This window comes from Triticum urartu, chromosome 7 (genome assembly GCF_003073215.2).
Source record: "Triticum urartu cultivar G1812 chromosome 7, Tu2.1, whole genome shotgun sequence".
NCBI classification, from domain to species: Eukaryota; Viridiplantae; Streptophyta; class Magnoliopsida; order Poales; family Poaceae; genus Triticum; species Triticum urartu.
Genome location: NC_053028.1, coordinates 216,893,871 through 216,901,179, shown reverse-complemented (window position 1 = coordinate 216,901,179; position 7,309 = coordinate 216,893,871).

Genomic DNA, 7,309 nt, shown 5'->3' with positions numbered 1-7,309 from the left:
AATATTTGGATCTTCTGAATTCTTTGATGTATGATTGGTTATCTTTGCAAGTCTCTTCGAATTATCAGTTTGGTTTGGCCTACTAGATTGATCTTTCTTGCAATGGGAGAAGTGCTTAGCTTTGGGTTCAATCTTGCGGTGTCCTTTCCCAGTGACAGTAGGGGCAGCAAGGCACGTATTGTATTGTTGCCATCGAGGATAACAAGATGGGTTTTTTATCATATTGCATGAATTTATCCCTCTACATCATGTCATCTTCCTTAAAGCGTTACTCTGTTCTTATTAACTTAATACTCTAGATGCATGCTGGATAGCGGTCGATGTGTGGAGTAATAGTAGTAGATGCAGGCAGGAGTCGGTCTACTTGTCTCGGACGTGATGCCTATATACATGATCATACCTAGATATTCTCATAACTATGCTCAATTCTGTCAATTGCTCAACAGTAATTTGTTCACCCACCGTAAAATACTTATGCTCTTGAGAGAAGCCAATAGTGAAACCTATGGCCCCCAGGTCTATCTTTCATCATATTAATCTTCCAACACTTAGTTATTTTCGTTGCCTTTTATTTTACTTTGCATCTTTATCATAAAAATACCAAAAATATTATCTTATCATATCTATCAGATCTCATTCTCGTAAGTGACCGTGTAGGGATTGACAACCCCTTATCGCATTGGTTGCGAGGATTTATTTGTTTTGTGTAGGTGCGAGGGACTCGCGCGTAGCCTCCTACTGGATTGATACCTTGGTTCTCAAAAACTGAGGGAAATACTTACGCTACTTTGCTGCATCACCCTTTCCTCTTCAAGGGAAAACCAACGCAGTGCTCAAGAGGTAGCAAGAAGGATTCCTGGCGCCGTTGCTGGGGAGGTCTACACAAAAGTCAACATACCAAGTACCCATCACAAACCCTTATCTCCCGCATTACATTATGTTCCATTTGCCTCTCGTTTTCCTCTCCCCCACTTCACCCTTGCCGTTTTATTCGCCCTCTCTCCCTGGAAAAAGAAAAATTGACGAATAGGCTAACGAACGAACATTCGCTGTTTGTGACTAACGGGTGAAAAACCGTTGGTTAAAACGAACGTACGAACAAGCGTTCACTAAAAAACTAAACCGGGAAAAATAAAACCAATCTAAGTAGAAAAAAAATAACCGAGGGTTTCTAAAAAACCATACGGTTTTCTAAAGAAAACCGGCGACTACCTCGGGATGCGTGACGGCGGCGGCGGCAACTCCGGCGAGCAGCGTCCGGCGCGCGGCGGCGCGTGGATCGAGGCACGGCGGCGGCTAGGGTTTGCGGGCGCGGGCGCCGGTGGGCTGGGGGGCGCGGCTTATAAGGAGACCGGCCGGGTGGTGTCCAGGCCGGGTACGGCCCGAAGTCGGTTCCCCTTTTTTTAAAATTATTCCGCGCAGAAAAACAAAGAAAAGAAATAATAAACGCGCTCCAAAAATCCCGAAATAAATTTTCCCCGTCCTCTAAAAATAAGCCAGACAAGGTGAACATTTATTTGGGCCTATAATGCAATTTCGAAAAACGCATATTTTTCCTAGTTCAAATAAAATTGGAATAAAATCCAAATAAAATATGCAAATTGATTTTAATATTCTTCCTCCAACATTTCATTTATTTTGGAGAAGTCGTATTATCTCCTCTCATATATTTTGGTATGAAATATTTTTGGAGAGAAAATTTATTAAAACCAAAGTGATCCTTGTTTCCATATTTGATAAAATTCAAATATGCAAATGGTGAAACCCCCCAACTCTCTCCGAGGGTCCTTGAGTTGTTTAGAATTTCGAGGATCACGGGAGTCGAAATGCACAAAATATGATATGCATGAATGACCTATGTATAACATTCCAAATTGAAAATTTCGAATGTTACAAACCTACCCCCCCCCCTTAAGATGAATCTCGTCCTCAAGATTTGGGTTGGCTAGAAAATAGGTGTGGATGGTCTTACCGTAGATCATCCTCTCGTTCCCAAGTGGCTTCATCCTCGGTATGGTGGCTCCATTGAACTTTGCAAAACTTGATAACCTTGCTGCGAGTAACTCGACTGTCAGACTCAAGAATCTTGACGGGTTTCTCCTCATAGGTCAAATCACTATCCAACTGTATTGCTTCCAATGGCACTGTATCTCTCAGAGGGATATCGGCCATCCCTACACGGCACTTCTTCAACTGGGAAACGTGAAACACATCATGAACTCCCGACAATCCTTCGGGTAACTCCAACTTGTAGGCTACCTCTCCCATGCGTTCCAAAACACGGTACGGTCCCACAAATCTCAGGGCTAACTTTCCTTTAACTCCAAATCGTTTAACTCCTCGAAGTGGTGACACTCTCAGATACGCTCTGTCTCCGATTTCATAGACTACCTCCTTGCGTTTTGACTCTGCATAACTTTTCTGTCTTGACTGAGCTATCTTTAGTCTATCTCAAATTAATTTAACCTTCTCTTTGGACTCCTTAATCAAATCGGGTCCAAACAGTTGTCGGTCTCCAACCTCGTCCCACATCAACGGTGTTCTGCACCTTCTTCCATACAGGGCCTTGAAAGGTGCCATCTTCAAACTGGCCTGGTAGCTATTGTTGTGCGAGAACTCTGTGTAGGGCAAATTATCATCCCAACTAGATCCATAGTCTAGTGCACAAGCTCTCAGCATGTCCTCCAGAATCTTATTGACTCTCTCTGTTTGTCCATCTGTCTGCGGGTGAAAAGTTGTACTGAACTCCAGCCTGGTTCCCAAAGTCTGATGGAACTAGTGCCAAAACTTTGAACTAAACTCTGTTCCTCTATCTGATACGATGGTCCTCGGAACTCCGTGCAGACATACGATCCTGGTCATATATATCTTGGCCAACTTCACACTTGTATAAGTGGTTTTCACTAGGATAAAGTGAGCTACTTTGGTCAACGGTCCACTACTACCCAGATAGAATCATATCCCGATCAGGTCCTGGGTAATCTGGTGATAAAATCCATGCCAAGTTTGTCCCACTTCCATTCAGGTATCGGCATAGGTTGCAGTAGTCCTGCTGGCTTCTGATGTTCTGCCTTCACTCTCTGTTATACATCACATACGACTACATACTCGGCAATATCCTTCTTCATTCCAGTCCACCAGAAACGCTCCTTCAAATCCAAATACACCTTGGTGTTTCCGGGGTGTATCGAGTATGGTGAGTCATGAGCTTCCTGTAATATCAACTTCCTGATCTCGGCATTATTGGGCACACAAATACGGTCTTCGAACCACAAGGTGTCGTGCTCATCCTCACGAAAACCTTTGGCTTTCCCTTCTCTCATCTTCTCCTTTATCTCGGCAATTTCTTTGTCATCCTTCTGAGCTTCTCGAATCTTTCCCAACAATGTCGACTGCACTTCCATGGTTGTAACAAAACCTTTAGGAACTATCTCCAAACGAAGTTCCCTGAGATCCTCTGCTAACTCCTTTGGCATTCCTTCGCTTACGAGGGTGTTGACGTAAGTCTTCCGGCTCAAGGCGTCTGCTACAACATTGGCATTGCCTGGATGATAGTGCAACTTCATATCATAATCTTTTATAAGCTCCAACCATCTCTTTTGCCTGAGGTTCAACTCCTTCTAGGTGAAAATGTACTTCAAACTCTTATGATCCGTGTACACATCACAATGATTTCCAATAAGAAAATGTCTCCAGGTCTTGAGCGCATGCACCACTGCTGCTAACTCCAAATCATGCATGGCATAATTCCTTTCGTGTGGTTTAAGTTGTCGTGAGGCATACAAAACAACTCTTCTGTCTTGCATAAGTACTCCTCCAAGTCCTAAGCGAGAGGCGTCACAATACACTTGGAAATCCTTGCGTATATCTGGCAGAATCAGCACTGGGGCTATAGTCAAACATTTCTTCAGCTCCTGGAAACTTGCTTCACATTCCTCAGTCCAATGGAACTTGGTGTCCTTCTTCAACAATGTTGCCATAGGCTTCGCAATCTTAGAGAAATTTTCAATGAATCTCCGATAGTATCCCGCGAGTCCAAGAAAACTGCGGATCTCTCCAACTGAGGTGGGTGCCAACCACTCAGTGACTGATTTCACCTTGGTAGGGTCCACTGCTATACCTTCTCCTGATATAACATGTCCAAGACATCCAACTTCCTTCAACCAAAACTCACATTTGCTAAAACTTGGCATATAACGGATGTCCTCTGAGCTTCTCGATAATTAAACGCAAATGCTCCTTATGTTCCTCCTCATTCTTTGAGTATACCAAGATATCATCTATGAACACCACGACAAACTTATCCAAGAACTCCATGAACACTTTGTTCATCATACTCATGAAATAGGCAGGGGCGTTAGTCAATCCAAATGACATAACCGTATACTCATATAGCCCATACCTTGTGGTGAACGTTGTCTTAGGTATATCCTTTTCTCGAATCTTCAACTGGTGGTAACCTGATCGCAGGTCGATCTTCGAAAACACCTTTGCTCCTTGCAGTTGGGCAAACAAATCATTGCTCATCGGTAGTGGGTACTTATTCTTGATCGTTACTTCATTCAAGGCCCGATAATCAACAACCAATCTAAGGAACTTATCCTTCTTCTCAACCAAGAGCACTGGGGCTCCCCATGGTGATGAACTTCGTCGAATGTAACCTTTCTCCAGTAACTCCTTAATCTGTTTCTTGATCTCCTCCAGATCATTTGCGGGCATCCGGTATGGTCTCTTTGATATTGGCCTGGTGCCTGGCAATAGCTCTATCAAAAACTCTATGTCTCAATCTGGCGGCATGCCTCGTAACTCCTCTGGAAATACATCCGGTGTAGGATCGAAAGTATGTCTAGAGGGGGGGTGATTAGACTACTTGACCAAATAAAAACTTAACATTTTCCCAATTTTAGTTCTTGGCAGATTTTAGCTATTTTAGGACAAGTCAAGCAATCATCACACAATTCAAGCAAGCATGCAAAGAGTATATTGGCAGCGGAAAGTAAAGCATGCAACTTGCAAGAATGTAAAGGGAAGGGTTTGGAGAATTCAAACGCAATTGGAGACATGGATGTTTTTCCCGTGGTTCGGATAGGTGGTGCTATCCTACATCCACGTTGATGGAGACTTCAACCCACAAAGGGTAACGGTTGCGAGAGTCCATGGAGGGCTCCACCCACAAAGGGTAACGGTTGCGCAAAGTCCACACAGGGCTCCACCCACGAAGGGTCCATGAAGAAGCAACCACCCACAAAGGGTCCACGAAGAAGCAACCTTGTCTATCCCACCATGGCCATCGCCCACACAGGACTTGCCTCACTAGCGGTAGATCTTCGCGAAGTAGGCGATCTCCTTGCCCTTACAAACTCCTTGGTTCAACTCCACAATCTTGTCGGAGGCTCCCAAGTGACACCTAGCCAATCTAGGAGACACCACTCTCCAAGAAGTAACAAATGGTGTGTAGGTAATGAACTCCTTGATCTTGTGCTTCAAATGATAGTCTCCCCAACACTCAACTCTCTCTCATAGGATTTGGATTTTGTGGAAAGAAGATTTGAGTGGAAAGCAACATGGAAAGGCTAGAGATCAAGATTCATATGGTAGGAATGGAATATCTTGGTCTCAACACATGAGTAGGTGGTTCTCTCTCAGAACATATGAGTTGGAATGGTGTATGTGTTCTGATGGCTCTCACTTCGAATGAAGAGGAGGTGGAGGGGTATATATAGCCTCCACACAAAATCCAACCGTTACACACAGTTTTCCAATCTCGGTGGGACCGAATCAACAAACTCGGTCGGACCGAAAATGTAAACCTAGTAACCGTTAGAGATTTTCGGTGGGACTGACATGCAACTCGGTAGGACCGATATGGTTAGGGTTTGGGCATAACGTAATCTCGGTGAGACCGATTACACAAACTCGGTGAGACTGAATTTGGTAATTAGCTAACCAGAGAGTTGGTCAGGCAAACTCGGTGGGACCGATTTGCTCTTTCGGTGAGACCGAAAAGTTACAAAGGGGAAACACTGAATTTACATTGCAATCTCGGTGGGACCGATTCACTCTTTCGGTGAGACCGAAAAGTTACGAAAGGGAAACAGAGAGTTTGCAATCCCATCTCGGTGAGACCGAGATCCCTATCGGTAGAACCGAATTGCTAGGGTTTGGCAGTGGCTTATGACAAGTGAAACTCGGTGGCGCCGGATAGGAAGAATTGGTAGGACCGAGTTTGGCTTAGGGTTTAGGTCATATGTGGATATGGGAGAGTAGTTGAGGGTTTTGGAGCATGTCACTAAGCACATGAAGCAAGAGGCTCATTAAGCAACACCTCATCCCTCCTTGATAGTATTGGCTTTTCCTAAAGACTCAACGTGATCTTGGATCACTAAAATATAAAATGAAGAGTCTTGAGCTTTTGAGCTTGAGCCAATCCTTTGTCCTTAGCATTTTGAGGGTTCCACTTTCACATCCATGCCATGCCAATCATTGAGCTTTCCTAAAATAATCATCTTGGAATAGCATTAGCTCAATGAGCTATATGTTGTTATGAATTACCAAAACCACCTAGGGATAGTTGCACTTTCATCCGGGTAATCCTTTATGACAGGCACTTCCTCCTGAACAACTCCCGTGAGAGAATGTACTTGGGTTCTCCTTGGCGAATGCCTGGAAACATACTTGATCATTTTTCCCTCCAGGGTGGTAAGCAGAATTGACTTACTCGTGCAATCGATGTTTTCCCCATACATCGATAGCCAATCCATTCCTAGTATCACATCCAATCCTTGTGACTCCAAAATTATCAGGTCTGAGGGGAAAACATGTCTTCCAATGGTCAATGGCATCTAAAAACATCCTTGACTTGCCATATACTCAGCTCCTGGTGAACTTACTAACATGGGTGTCCTAAGTACCTTAGTGGGCAACTTATACTTATCCGCGAATCCCCTTGATATGTATGAATGCGATGAACCAGTATCGAAAAGAACAATTGCAGTAAAAGACTCAACCAAAAACTTACCGATAACTGCATCTGGCTGCTCCTCAACTTCCTCCACGTTCACGTGGTTCACTTGTCCTCTATTGAAAGGGTTGGGCTTCTTCCCATCACTTCCATTGCCATTGTCGTTCTTCAATTCCGGACAATCGTTGGCGTAGTGTGATACGTCTCCAACGTATCTACTTTTCCAAACACTTCTGCCCTTGTTTTGGACTCTAACTTGCATGATTTGAATGGAACTAACCCGGACTGACGCTGTTTTCAGCAGAATTACCATGGTGTTATTTATGTGCAGGAGCAAACGTTCTCGGA